We start from the raw sequence: 14,060 nt of genomic DNA, 5'->3' as shown, positions 1-14,060 counted from the left end.
AATGAACCAACATACCCTACGGCTGAAAGTTAAATTTTATAAAAGAGATGTCTTTTCTGAATCAATTTTGCCAGGTCATAGAGTTTTCCGAAGTCAAATATTTTTTTTTTTTAGATGTGAACAAAGTAAATAGGTAATCAATTTGGACTTTTATTTTGTTTGCCGAATATTATTATTTTTCCCAAGTTAAATTTTAATGCAGTCTTCTTTGATTTGTTTATTCAAAGCTGAACTATATAGGAAAACGATTATGTACCCTTCAGGTGATCAATATGATTTGAATATCAAACAATTTGTGAAAATATTTTGATCTAAAATTAATGTATCGAAATGTTTTCATCCTTCAACCTAGGCTTTGACACACAGTAGGAAATAGCTTTCTCCGTCGGACTATCTAATAACTAGGTTTCATCTGATTCCTCCAAGCAAGATCCTCGATCCAAGATCATCTTTGTTGGAGCTTTGATAGAGTCTTTCTCGATCATAGACTAAATCATAACACGAACTATGGAGATTTCACGGCCACTGTAGCAGGTATATTTGCCTTTCATTACCACGGCCTGACCTAACAAGACAAAGCAGAATGGGTGGAGCTCTAACATAACTACATTTACGTCAATTCCCTTTATGCCCAGGCGCTTATGGCTCTGTAACACTGTAACTCTGCCGTTCTTGATCTGAATGTTGGAAATACAGTGTTTCTATAGGAATTTATGCGTTCAGGATCTAATCAGGAGATTTGGTTTTATTCGCTTTTCTGGCGCCACATCAATTTAAGACGTTTATATAGTTCTTTGGATAAGCAGCCGGAATTTGAAGTACAAAGGATCTTCCAGAGAAACAAATATTTTTGGTCATTTAAAACGTTTGCAGGATAAAATGCCTCCCCAAAGCGCCACGCATTAATCAAGAGATGTGGTACTTCGCCCTAAGCTGGTAATGTCTTTACATGAGAGAGAAATTCTCTAACGGGATGTAAAACGATCAATTAAACACCTTATAAATCATATAACAATGTATAAAAGCTTAATAAGTGATACAGAAAGAAACATTGGAGGTCACTGTATAATAAGACGCATCCAAAGCAGGTAGAATAGAAAAGACTAGCAGGGTACGATACAAACAAGTCATCTGTCAATTAGCCGATGCAATTAACCCTAACAAAAAAAATACTATAGTAAACTATAGTTTACTATAGTTAATTATAGTAAATCAAAGTTCCAAAGTTTTCACTATAGTTAATCAAAGTTCCAAAGTTTTCACCATAGCTAATCAAAGTTCCAAAGTTTTCACTATAGTAAATCAAAGTTCCAAAGTTTTTACCATAGTAAATCAAAGTTCCAAAGTTTTCACCATAGTTAATCAAAGTTCCAAAGTTTTTACAATAATAAATCAAAGTTCTTAAGTTTTCACTATAGTTAATCAAAGTTCCAAAGTTTTTACAATAATAAATCAAAGTTCTTAAGTTTTCACTATAGTAAATCAAAGTTCCAAAGTTTTTACTATAGTAAATCAAAATTCCAAAGTTTTCACCATACTTAATCAAAGTTTCAAAGTTTTTACTATAGTAAATCAAAGTTCTTACGTTTTCACCATAGTTAATCAAGGTTTCATAGTTTTCACTATAGTAAATCAAAGTTTCAAAGTTTTTACTATAGTAAATCAAAGTTCCAAAATTTTTACTATAGTAAATCAAAGTTCCAAAGTTTTTACTTTGAAACTATAGTTAACTATAGTAAACTATAGTTAACTATAGTTTACTATAGTATTTTTTGGTAGGGTGTGTCCAACTGCCCGAAACTTCAACTTCTAAAAATCAACAAACAAGATTTATAGAATGTACCAGATAAACATAATATCAAGATGTCATTTTGATTTTTAATATTTCTGGTGTTCTTATGTATATAACTGCATTTCATCACAAATACAGTGTGTATGTCTGTAACCTTTTATTAAAATCAAATTGGAAGGAGCTGGAATATACACAGGGGGCACCGTTTTGAGGAAACTGGGGTTCCCTAAGTCACCTTTGTTTTCCTTCCACACAAAACATTGGTTGACCATGACGACATGATTTCTTTAATTTAATTAATTTATCAGATGCCTCGAGATCTGCGTTCAGATTGCAATAGATTGGTAAAGGATATTTATTCTCAAAGTAACAAAATATATCTTGATAAAATTATTGTATTTCAAGAAAGGCTTTCAAATGTTGAAGAAAACAAAGAAATGAAGAGATAAAACACTTTGCTGATTGTGCCAAAAGCATGAGATATTGTAATCGTTTTGCTGTGCTTTGCCTTTACTTTGTACTTTCGGGTATATATACTGAAAGAAAAAAGAAACGCAGGGTAACATAATATGGAAATTTTTTTGTACTGCTTAACCGAAAATTATGAAAACTGGTCAAAGGGATATCTTGGTTACTGTGCATTAAAATCAGTGTTCAGAATTACTCAACCGTGAAATGTATGACATCTCGTAGGGAAAGTGGTAAAAAGCCAAAAACACGTGCTTATTGATGAGAACATGTTTTTCAACACATCTCTTAGTACCACTTGCTGCACTTGAGTTATACACATCTTTTTTCGGTATTTACAGACGATGTGCAATTCTTGCAATCATGGTACGGTTGACGGAAGTTCAATGGGGTCTGGTTATTACATTCTCTACGTAAGGACAAAGGCAACACCGGGTTTCTGTGCAGTTTGTTGTGAATATTTCCACTATAGAACGTCTTATCCGTCGTCAAAGAGGGCCTAGAAAGGTTTCCAACCAACCGTAACGATGACGTTGACGCATAACAGCGCCATGCCAAGAGCGGGCTTTTCATCCTACCACCTGTATAATCACCATCACATTACCCTAAAACTGCTATTATTACAGTAGGCTATGATAGTCGTTACATTCACCCCAAAACTGAAGGAAATTGATGGCGCGATTTTGGTTTGTGAGCTCGTCAACTTTACGTTGGTGTTCCTCTCACTCGCGCACGATTGCGTCGTTTGCCTTTTTTTTCGGCTTGTTAACCCCCTTTTCAATGCTGCCAGGGTTTATCGACTTTTTCGAAAACTATCACATTCATTCACTTGACTGGTTTCCGTAAAGTCCATCTTTTCCACATCTAACATCTTTGGGACTACGTGGACGATAGGGTTCAAAATGCCCAAGCTGGTCTCAATCAACTTAGGGCTGCCTTGTCGGAAGTTTTGAATAATGTCCCTATTATAATCTGTACCACAACCGGAACGTCACCACTTTTTGCAAGATATCTCAAAATAAATAATTATCTTGGCCTTCAACCTAGGTCTGATCGGTAGATTGATTTTTTTTCAAACTTTCTGCTTTTATACGAACCCTCAGGGTCAACCAGTGTATACACACGGCGGCAAATTCAAAGTCTACGGGGATTTAACATGGTATACTCGTCCATCATCGTCTAGATTACGGGGCGGGGAACCAGTTTATCAAGGGAGTAGTCGTTCTTTCCAAATGAAAAAATTAAAAAAAATGTATTTAAAATGAAAGAAATTAGTTCAACGTGTTTTTAGTAAAAATATGAGAAACACATAATATTCAAAAATATTTTAGCGAGTTTTATCGTGAAAAATGAGTCAATAGTCCGAATATAGTACAGAACAGCTTATGGACGCACTCACTCATCATTCACATTAGGCCGGATGTAGATGCAAAAATTTACATCATCCCTTGTTCAGACAGGTAAGTTTTTTTAATGTTGTTTTGTTGTTTACTGCTTTACAAATGTTCAATGAAGAAGTGTTTCAAGTATTATGATAATATGCCAAAACGCATGGTTCACGCAAGTCCCTGTAGACGACAAAATACCAGTGACCTACATTATAGACAACATATATAGTCCAGTTTTAATATGTTAACAGATTAACATTGTTTAATGAACTGATTTGACATTATAGAACTACTCAGGAAAAAAACGATAAAATTAAAAACACAATGCTGACTTTCTTTTTATGTTAGAAAATAATTGGTTAAAGGGCAAGGTCGTTTCTTGACGTCATTTTTGAGCAGACGACAGTCAACACAACAGCTAGAACTTTCAAAACTGTTGCCTGTTATATTTTACCAACTATGGAGTTTTTTGTGTGTGTAGAGTGCTCTGAATATGGAATGCAATTAAATTACAGTGTTTAAGTTATGGCTGAGGTGAAATATAGTGGATATAACAAGGGTGAACGTTATAGGCCTATGTGTGTGCGACTGTTTGGTGATACCGAGATTCGAAGTATACAGGCTTAATGTCCTGTCCTCTGTGTTGGATTAACTACCGAGGTATGCTCACAATGTTATGCTTTCTATATATATGCAAAGATCCAATACACTGATAAATGATAACAAGTCGAGGAGCACGTTTTTGTATAGGTCTCTGTATTTCAGAACGGAAATTACAACTGGCGCCTTGCGCATTCTCAAACCAAGTATATGTAAAAAATCAATATCTAAGGGGATAACCCTTATAGCGATCGCCGCTCGTCACTGCGAGCTCTAATGACAACGCCTGGGCGAAGAGAAAATTCGGACTACTGCACATTCATTCAATAGAATTTTTTCCGCAGTAACTTTGGACCCACAATGCATTGCTTGTTTAAGCTACGTTCTCGCGAGAATGACAACAAAAGTTCAACAAAAAATAAACTGGTCTTGATTTAATTGATATATTGCCGATAAATAGTATATAAAACGTTCAGGCTTTGGTTTGGTAATGCAACTTACAAACGACGCGACCTGTGACGTCAGAGTCTAGACGTACAATATCATTTGCGGTTTGAAGAGATGGGTCTCAATACAGTTTATAAAAGTATCTGCGCTCGCCCTAACGGTCACACCATCAACATATTAACAAAATTAGCAAAATAATGTAACATCTCCCCTTTTAACAAAGAAATCAAATTCACTTAATACATGTATAAATCATCATACTGCATTAAACAGATTCAATTTGAAATCATAAGTGTCCAAGGCTGTAAACAATGTTCTGATTCACAATGAACATATCAACAATGGGTTTTTTTTTGTTGTTTTTTTTGTTTGTTTTTGTTTGTTTGTTTTTTTTAACATACATATGCAATTAGTGTTGACTGATTTGATCATTAAGATAACAATTGATTGATAATTTGATTACATAGAGGAAATAATTTTTTGTTTTACAACTCTACCAGACCTAGTTACATATGGTTTGGATTGCTCTGGAGGCTTAGACGAGTTACCTGTATCAGGATTTTCTCCAGGATGCACATCATTACCAGAATTCAAAATTTGGGTATTGTCTGGCAAAGGCTCATGTCATCATACTGGGGAAGAGCAAGCTCTTCTGGCTGGGGAGCCTCATTTGTTTTAAGGAGAATTCTACTGTTGCGCCTATACATAGAACCAGCAGGTGTTTTGACCAAATAAGATCTGTTCCTATGTGGTTGCATTATAAAGGTTGGGGACCATTTTTTATCATTCAGCTGAACCCGAACTGAATCACCAGCATTGAGAGGTCTAAGAGGGTGAGCTGATCTGTTATGGTAGAACTTTGATTTGTCATGACTGACTTGTAGCTTTACCCTTATCTTATCTGTGTCATGATGAAAGGGTTTGAGACTTTCCTGAACAATAGGGGTGTTAGACCTAAGTCTTCTGGACATTAATAGTTGTGATGGGGAAAGCCCTAAGTCCAAAGGAGTAGTCCTGTATGTCAGAAGGGCCAAATTAATGTCTTGTCGGTCAGTCTTACACTTGGTAAGAATGCCCTTTATGGTTTGTACTGTCCTTTCAGCGAGACCGTTAGATCTAGGGTATCTTGGGCTTGAAGTGACATGCTGAAAATTCCACTCCTTAGAAAAATCAGCAAATTCATAACTTGAATATTGTGGACGATTGTCTGAAATAAATTTTTCAGGTATACCATGTCTTGCAGAGACTTCTTTGCATTTCGAGATGATGGTGGAACTATGAGTATTGGTTAGTCTGACTTCAAAATACCTACTGTAATAGTAAACAAATAGAACATAGTCCTTGTCATCCCAAAGAAAGAGATCTGAGGCAATTGTTTGTCAGGGGTATGAAGGAATTTCATGAGACTGCAAAGGTTCCTTAGAGTTGGAATTCCTAAATTCTAAACAAACATTACACTTCAATATTAGGTCTGTAATGTCTTTCGTAAGTCCTGGCCAGAAAACTATGTCACGAGCCCTTCTCAGGTTTTTTTTAACACCAGTATGTCCCACATGTAATATTTTTAAGAGCTCAGTCCTGAGGTCACGGGGAATGACAATTCTAAAACCTTTCATAATGAGCACATTCTCTACTACAATTCATCGCGGAAGTCCCAGTATTCGTTAATGGGGTTCGGGCCATCCCTGCGCGAATCTGGCCATCCTTCCAAAATATATTTGGTTAAGGTTTGAAACTGGGGGTCTGATTCTGCAGACAACCTAATCTGTTCTAGACGACGATCACTGACCTGTATGTTTTCATGAACCAAATGTACTTGAGCCTCAATGCCCTTGGAGAGCTCTGGCATTGTATAAGGTAAGTACTTCCTAGAAAGTGTATCTGTTACAGGGATCTGTTTCCCTAGGCGTGGAACATGAACAAGCTTAAGGTTGTATCTCTGCAATTGCAGAATCATGCGCTGTAAGCGGACAGGGGCAGTAAGTATAGACTTCTGCATAATAGATACTAATGGCTTGTGGTCTGTTTGAACGCACACTTCACGCCCATATATGTAATGATGAAAATGCTTACACCCTAACAGAATGACTAACATTTCCTTTTCTATTTGTGCATAGTTAATACCTGATGGGGTAAGTGATTTAGAGGCATAAGAAACAGGCTTGCCTTCTTGTAAGAGAGTAGCTCCAAGACCAATTTTGGAGGCGTCGACTTGCAATACAGTATCTTTGCTAGGATCAAAATAAGCCAATACTGGTCTTGGTGACCTTGTTATTATGTCCTTGACCCTAGTAAAAGACTCTTCTTGGGCTGGGCCCCAAACAAATTCAGACCTTTTTAATAACAATTGTCGCATGGGGCTAGAATATCAGCCAAGTTTGGTGCAAATTTGGATAGGTAGTTTACCATACCCAGCACTGTTTCAAGTTCGTTACGATTTTCAGGTGGTTTCATGTCTTTAACCGCAGAGACCTTTTTTGGATATGACTTGATTCCATCTGCAGAAAGCAAGTGACCAAAGTATTCGACCTGCGACTGACCTACGTCGAGCTTCTCATCATTGAGGTTGATACCCATTTCTCTTGTACGCTGTAGAGCAGCTTTCAAGTTTCTATCATGTTCAGCACGGGTCTTACCGTACACAAGAATGTCGTCGACTATAGCAACAACACCTTTGAGGTCTGCATAACAGTAGTCAATCTTGCGCTGAAATTCATCCTGCGCAGATTTAAGGCCAAAGGGTTACCTGAGGAAGCGAAACCTACCGTAGGGGCTATTGAGAGTGGTAAGGTAGCTAGAATCGTCGTCAAACTTAATTGTCCAATAACCTGATCGTGCGTCAAGTTTGGTGAAATAACGTGCACCAGATAGCTCAGGTAAAATATCACAGAGTTTTAAGGGGGTAATGGGGTCGATGAATGACCTTATTCAAATCTCTAGGGTCAAGACAGATTCGTAGAGCTCCAGATGGCTTCTCCACAACAACCATGGAGTTTATCCAACATGTGGGGGTATCGACCTTAGTGATGACCTGTAACTTCTCCATCCGGTCTAACTCAATTTTTACCCTGTCACCCAAAGCTTGTGGTATTCTACGAGGAGAGTGGACAGCAGGTATAGCATCAGAATCTATATGGATAGTACATTCCCCTGGAAATAACTCTAACCTTCAAAGATATCCTTAAACTGTGTCAAAACAGTCTCCCTGTCTAGTACACTGTCTGCAGTGGAGTCTGTTTTAGTCGAGTTTACTGTCACCGAATTAACAAATCTAACAAGTCCCATGTTCATACATGAAGAAAGTCCAAGGATAGGTGGGGCTTGCTTACCGTCAGGGTCAACAACATGAAATTGAGTGTGAAATATCTTGTCCCCAACCTTAAGAGCTACTTTACAAGAACCTAGTATTCTAACGGGGAACCCTGCATAACCCGACAAATCAGATGATGGACTCAATTGATCATCAATATCCAGTTGTTTATAAGTAGAAATTGGTATCACATCAACTTGTGAGCCAGTGTCAAGCTTACATTTGACTGGTACATTATTTGGACCTAATGTGACATGTGTAAATGCTTGGTTTTGTTCATACAAAACATCAGATTTGTTAAGAGCATAAACTACACTGATACTATCAACAAACACATAAGTAAAATTGTCATTAGAGCTGTGTAAAGGATATTCTGCTCCAGTTGGCTCACGAACTTCATGAACTTTCTTGCTACGGCAAACTTTGGCGAAATGGTTTCGTTTATTGCAAAGCTTGCAGGTTTTCCCATACGCAGGGCACCTTTCCTTTTTGTTATGCTTGTATCCACAGTTCGGACATACATGTACGGGTTTACTTGACGCATGGCTTGTGCTTGTGTCACTATATGGTCTTCATACAGATTGGCTGGTGCTATGTTCGGTCTTGGACGTCCTGTGGGAATCGCGATTTCCTGGCCTAGATGTAACAGCGTGAACTTCCTCTGATGTGGTACCCATTGACTTAAGCTGCTCCTGCGAGTATTCATAGTTTTGGGCAATTTGGATGGCTTTATCCAGAGACAACTTTTTCCCTTCATTAATAAGTTTCTCACTAATCTTGGCAGAATTTGTCCCAAACACAATCCTATCGCGGATCATTTCTGTCTGTATCGTTATACTGACAGTCTTTAGCTAACAGACGAAGTCTGGTGACGAATTGTTCAATAGATTGTTGACCTTGAACTTCATTATTAAACTTAAATCTGCTAAACACTGGGTTAAGCTTAGGCTGAACGTATGCCTTAAAACTTTTGTAGTTCGTATCTAGCTTCCTCTGTTCGTCGTTCGTCAAATTCCAAGTATTATACACATCGCGAGCCTTGTCGCCTACCCAAATAAGTAAATAACTTATCCTGACGTCTCGTCTTTCTCCTTCAAGGGACCGTCGAAGATGAGTTGCACGTGCTGTTGAAACTTTTTCCAGCTATCGACTAAATTTGTCGATGTCCAGTCTAAGCATGGCGTTGGGATGCCTGTAAGATCCATTTTTACGAGACTTCTGACACCATGTTATGTTTTCTATATATATGCAGAGATCCAATACACTGATAAATGATAGTAAGTCGAGGAGCACGTTTTTGTATAGGGCTCTGTATTTCAGAACGGAAATTACAACTGGCGCCTTGCGCATTCTCAAACCAAGTATATGTAAAAAATCAATATCTAAGGGGGATAAACCTTATAACAAAATTAGCAAGATAATGTAACACACACAAGGTAAAGTCAATTTTTTTCTACACAAATACTTGTTCTAGGAATTTATATGGACTTCCAGAATATAGCACCGTAGGTCCATGGTTGCAAACATAGCTGCATAGCTCAAAGTTGTCAACAAATACCTCTGTTTTCATGCTTATACCTGATTTTACAACTTGTCTGTTCTTTTTCTGCCGTGGCATTTTGCAAATTCTGCTGTGATAGTTGGTTATTTTCTTTAAAAATTAAATGGTCAAGGCCTATGTGAACGGCAAAACCACGTTATTTTTGTAACGCATGCGTAAATAGAGCCAACGTGCGCAGCGTTGAAACGTCAATGACGTCACTGACGGAAGGCTACGGAAAATTCCGAAGAATAAAAATTAATGACGGATACCCTTCCGAAGTGGCAGCCATTTTGGCAATGTTAAATCCCCGAAGACTTTGGATTTTCCGCCGTGTTTATACACTGGTTTACCTCGAGGGTTCGAATAAAAGCAGAAAGTTTGGAAAAAAAAATCAATCTACCGATCAGACCTAGGTTGAAGGCCAAGATATTTATTTATTTATTTTGAGATATCTTGCAAAAAGTGGTGACGTTCCGGTTGTTGGACAGACTATAGATAGTTTTCATATGACGTATTTTCTCTCCGAGTTATTTCCCTTGGCCGCCATCTTGGTGGTCAGTCTGGTAATTATTCCTCTTTGTCTTACCAAATCTAAGAGGGTGTAGCAGAAATATTTGGGGATCTTTATAGAATAAAAATGATGAAATAAAGGAGGCTTTAACAAATGTATATTTTTCAGAAAAACAATGCTTCCTACTCCACAATGGCCAGTATAAAAAGTTAAAGTTGGTTGAATAAAGAGGGAATATGAGCATGTTGACCTCCAATATGGCGGCCAACGGGAAATAACTTTTGCTAATTTGGGCCTACTGAAAACTATCTATAGAAGGATAAACACACTGATTAACTCCTTGCATGGGAGAATCAAGGCTGTGGTAGATGCGAGAGGGAGACGTGTGAGATAATGAGAACTTTCACTTTTGGGGGGTACCGTCATATGAGTTTCAATAACTCATGAATTATTGGGGAAAATCAAATGAGATTTTGGTTACATGCTTACTAGAGATGAAAATTAATGTTAGATAGGAATACTGAAAAATACGTCTGAAAAATATAACCTTATTTCACTAAAAAGTTTACCCTGCGTTTCTTTTTCCTTTCAGTATATATACAGTTTTCAATGAGGAAAAAACCAGTATCTTGCGATTTCTTTAAAATCGAATGCCTAAAATTATTATGAGATATCTTGCAAAAAGTGGTGACGTTCCGGTTGTTGGACAGACTATAGAAAGATAAACACACTGATGAACTCCTTGCATGGGAGAATCAAGGCTGTGGCAGATGCGCGAGGGAGATGTGTGAGATAATGAGAATTTTCAATTTTCACTTTTGGGGGGTACCGTCATATGAGTTCCAATAACTCATGAATTATTGGAGAAAATCAAATGAGATTTTGGTTACATGCTTATTAGAGATGAAATTTAATGTTAGATAGGAATACTGAAAAATACGTCTAAAATATAACCTCATTTTACTAAAAAGTTTACCCTGCGTTTCTTTTCCCTTTCAGTATATATACAGCTTTCAATGAGAGGAAAACCAGTATCTTGCGATTTCTTTAAAATCGAATGCCTGAAATGGGGGAATTAAAAAAAACGATGTTTAAGGAACAGATTACACAAACTAACTTTTATAAAAATCTTGAAAATAACAACTTAAATCATGTTATACAAGTAAAATGAATAAGTTTAAGCGCATAGTTTTTAATTTTTCATTCGAAGCTTCACCATTCTGAGATTTAAAATGACAAAATGTTGTATAAATTAATAAGGATGGTTGCAAAAAGGTAGAATTTTGAACATCATAGAAAGTTAACAATTTCCTAATAGTTATTATTATGTATCATTTATAAACGAAATAGGTTCAAAAATATATACCAATCCAGTCATCCATTTCTGTTCTTAAGTGTCATAATAATATCGTGTCTGATCATATGTAAACAGTCAATCCTCCGCAGAGAAAGTCAACGGTAAGTGCTGACTGCAGACCTAGTGACGTAGTCTATATATCTGTGTATTCTTTTTTTTCTAATTTGAAAAAAAAAACATATTGCTTCGCTTCTTTTTACAGAGAAGGTTTAATATTCAAGCTGTGATATTCATGAATATTTTATTTTACATTTTATCGATTATTTAGGCGGACAAAATACCACGAACATTGGAATAGATTTGTTTATCAAATGGCATATTGGTCCTGGCCCATTTATTATTATCAGAGTGATACTGCCTAAAAATCACAAGATCAATTTATAACATTAAGGACTTGAGAGTCTGTTGCATCTCTAGCAAAAAGAAAAAAGATACAATAGTATTATAGTTAAATATTGTTTACTATAGTTAACTATTACTATATTTCATTTTCCTTTAGTTAACTTTAGTTCATTTTAGTATCACAGCTTTTACTATAGAAAATCGAAGACTTTTTCTTTCTATTTACTATTTCTAAATTTTATATCACTGTTATCGAATTTAAGAGACCTTCAAGATTGCTCAGTCGGTAGAGCGTTCACTCTGTGATCGGAAGGTAGTGTGTTCGAATCACGGCCGCGACTTACCTAAGTCGATGAAAAAAGGTGGCAACTGTTCCTTCACCAAAAGATGCAGGCAACACAGCAATTCTCCACCTAAGAAAAGGAGACCTTGTCAAAATCAAATCTAGGCCTGGAACAAATGCAACACTGTTTGGAACTTCTACTCAATATTACACAACTTTCTGCGGAGCACTTTTGTCACCAACTGTCCATGAAGGTTGTAATTTCCTGTGCAAAATGTTTAATCTGACGGCTTCGGGATTGAACATGTCTATGCACATTATTTTCTGTTCAATCTATCAATTCCGAGCAACTATAAGATCTATTTTAATGATAATTTTAATACTCATCCAATTTCAAGAAAAGTTATAACAGAAAAGTAAACAGTTCTTTTTAAAATTGAAACAACTACATTTGAAGTTAAAGGTGCTTAGACACTGCAGATTTGAATTTATATTTTCTCAAATTTTCTGTATAATATTACAACTTATATGTTGCTATAGCATTTCACACGAAAATAAAATTAAAAACTTATTTAATCTGGAAATGATTGAAACTACGAATTTCGGGAGGCGTTTGATTAACACATCCTTGCACTTTCACAATTTTTAACTTTATCTTTAACTTAAGAAAAGTAGCAATTTTGTTGTGTACTAATGAATAATATTACATCTATAATCCAGAAAATTCAGAGTAAATGTGCGAAAGCAAAACCCACTCACTTAAGTATTGTCAGCCCGTGCTCAGTGTTGTGTAGTTGTGAACAGAGTTTAACAAATTGAATACACCCTTGAAACGTAAACTGTTTTTGTAAATAGGGCACGAGCTCTGTTGTTGTTAATGTATACGTTTCACCGGGTGTGTTCAATTGTTAAACTCTGAACACACGATTGAGCATGGACTGACAATACTGGTGAGAGGATTTTGCTTCCTACATTTCTACTCTGAAATTTCTGCATTATAGTTTTAATATTTTTCATTAATAAACAACAAAATTGCTACTTTTCTAGAGTAATAAGGATAAAGATAAAATTTATGAAAGTGCAAGGATGTGTCTATCAAACGCCTCCAGAAATTCGAAGTTTCAATAACTTCCAGATAAAATAAGATTTTTATCAAATTTTTGTATGAAATGCTATCGCAACATATAAGTCATGAAATTATACAGAAAATTTGAGTAAATATTAACTTCAAATCTGTGTCTAAGCACCTTTAAGACACAACTAAAAACATGACAGTGTAAAGTGTAGCTGTTATATCTCTCTTTGATATTCTTTTAGATTGATGTTTGCAGGACATAGAATTATTTTTACAATAAAAGAAATCAGAGTTGCTAATTCTTTTTAGAAAAAATATATACACTGATATCTTTTTTTATCTATTATTTATTTTTTATTTATTTATTATTGTTCTGATCTGGGTTATAATGACATTTTTATCATCCTTTAACCTAGGTTATGGCACACAACAGGAAATAGCTTTCTCCGTCGGTTTAACCCATAACGAGGCTACAACTGATTCCTCCAAGATAATTTTTGATAGGGTTTTTCTCAATCATGGACAAAGCTATAACACAAACACCGGAGTTTTTACAGCCCCTGTAGCCGGAATCTATGCATTTCATTACCATGCCCTGACCCAAAAAGGAAAAAGAGAGTGGGTTGAGCTCTACCATAACTACATTTACGTCAATTCTTTATTTGCTCATACTTCAGGAGGTTATGGCACCGGAAGTAACTCCGCTGTTATTATTTTGGATGCCGGGGATACTGTGTACCTTGATATTCAACACCATAGTTCATTTCTAAATGGAGGCAGAAATAACGTTTACAGTACCTTTTCTGGTTATTTATTGTCACCAATTTTAAGTCAAAACCCTGTTATAGGATAAATGATGATATTTTGTTTGCCTTCATTTTTTCTTCTTTAGCCCTTAAGGTCATAACTGAATTCCAAATAAAACTTAAAGTTGAAATGCATTT

General features: G+C 36.1%; 1 pseudogene; it reads left to right on the top strand.

Annotated features, from left to right (window-relative positions):
* The first annotated feature begins 330 nt into the window (after positions 1 to 330).
* On the top strand, positions 331 to 13,969 carry LOC133187992 (complement C1q-like protein 4; annotated as a pseudogene).
* Positions 13,970 to 14,060: the final 91 nt, after the last annotated feature.

Source organism: Saccostrea echinata, unplaced genomic scaffold (assembly GCF_033153115.1).
Source record: "Saccostrea echinata isolate AGI-Se365-2 ecotype Australia unplaced genomic scaffold, CSIRO_AGI_Sech_v1 ptg000015l, whole genome shotgun sequence".
Taxonomy (NCBI): Eukaryota; Metazoa; Mollusca; class Bivalvia; order Ostreida; family Ostreidae; genus Saccostrea; species Saccostrea echinata.
This window is presented reverse-complemented; position numbering and strand designations above follow the sequence as displayed.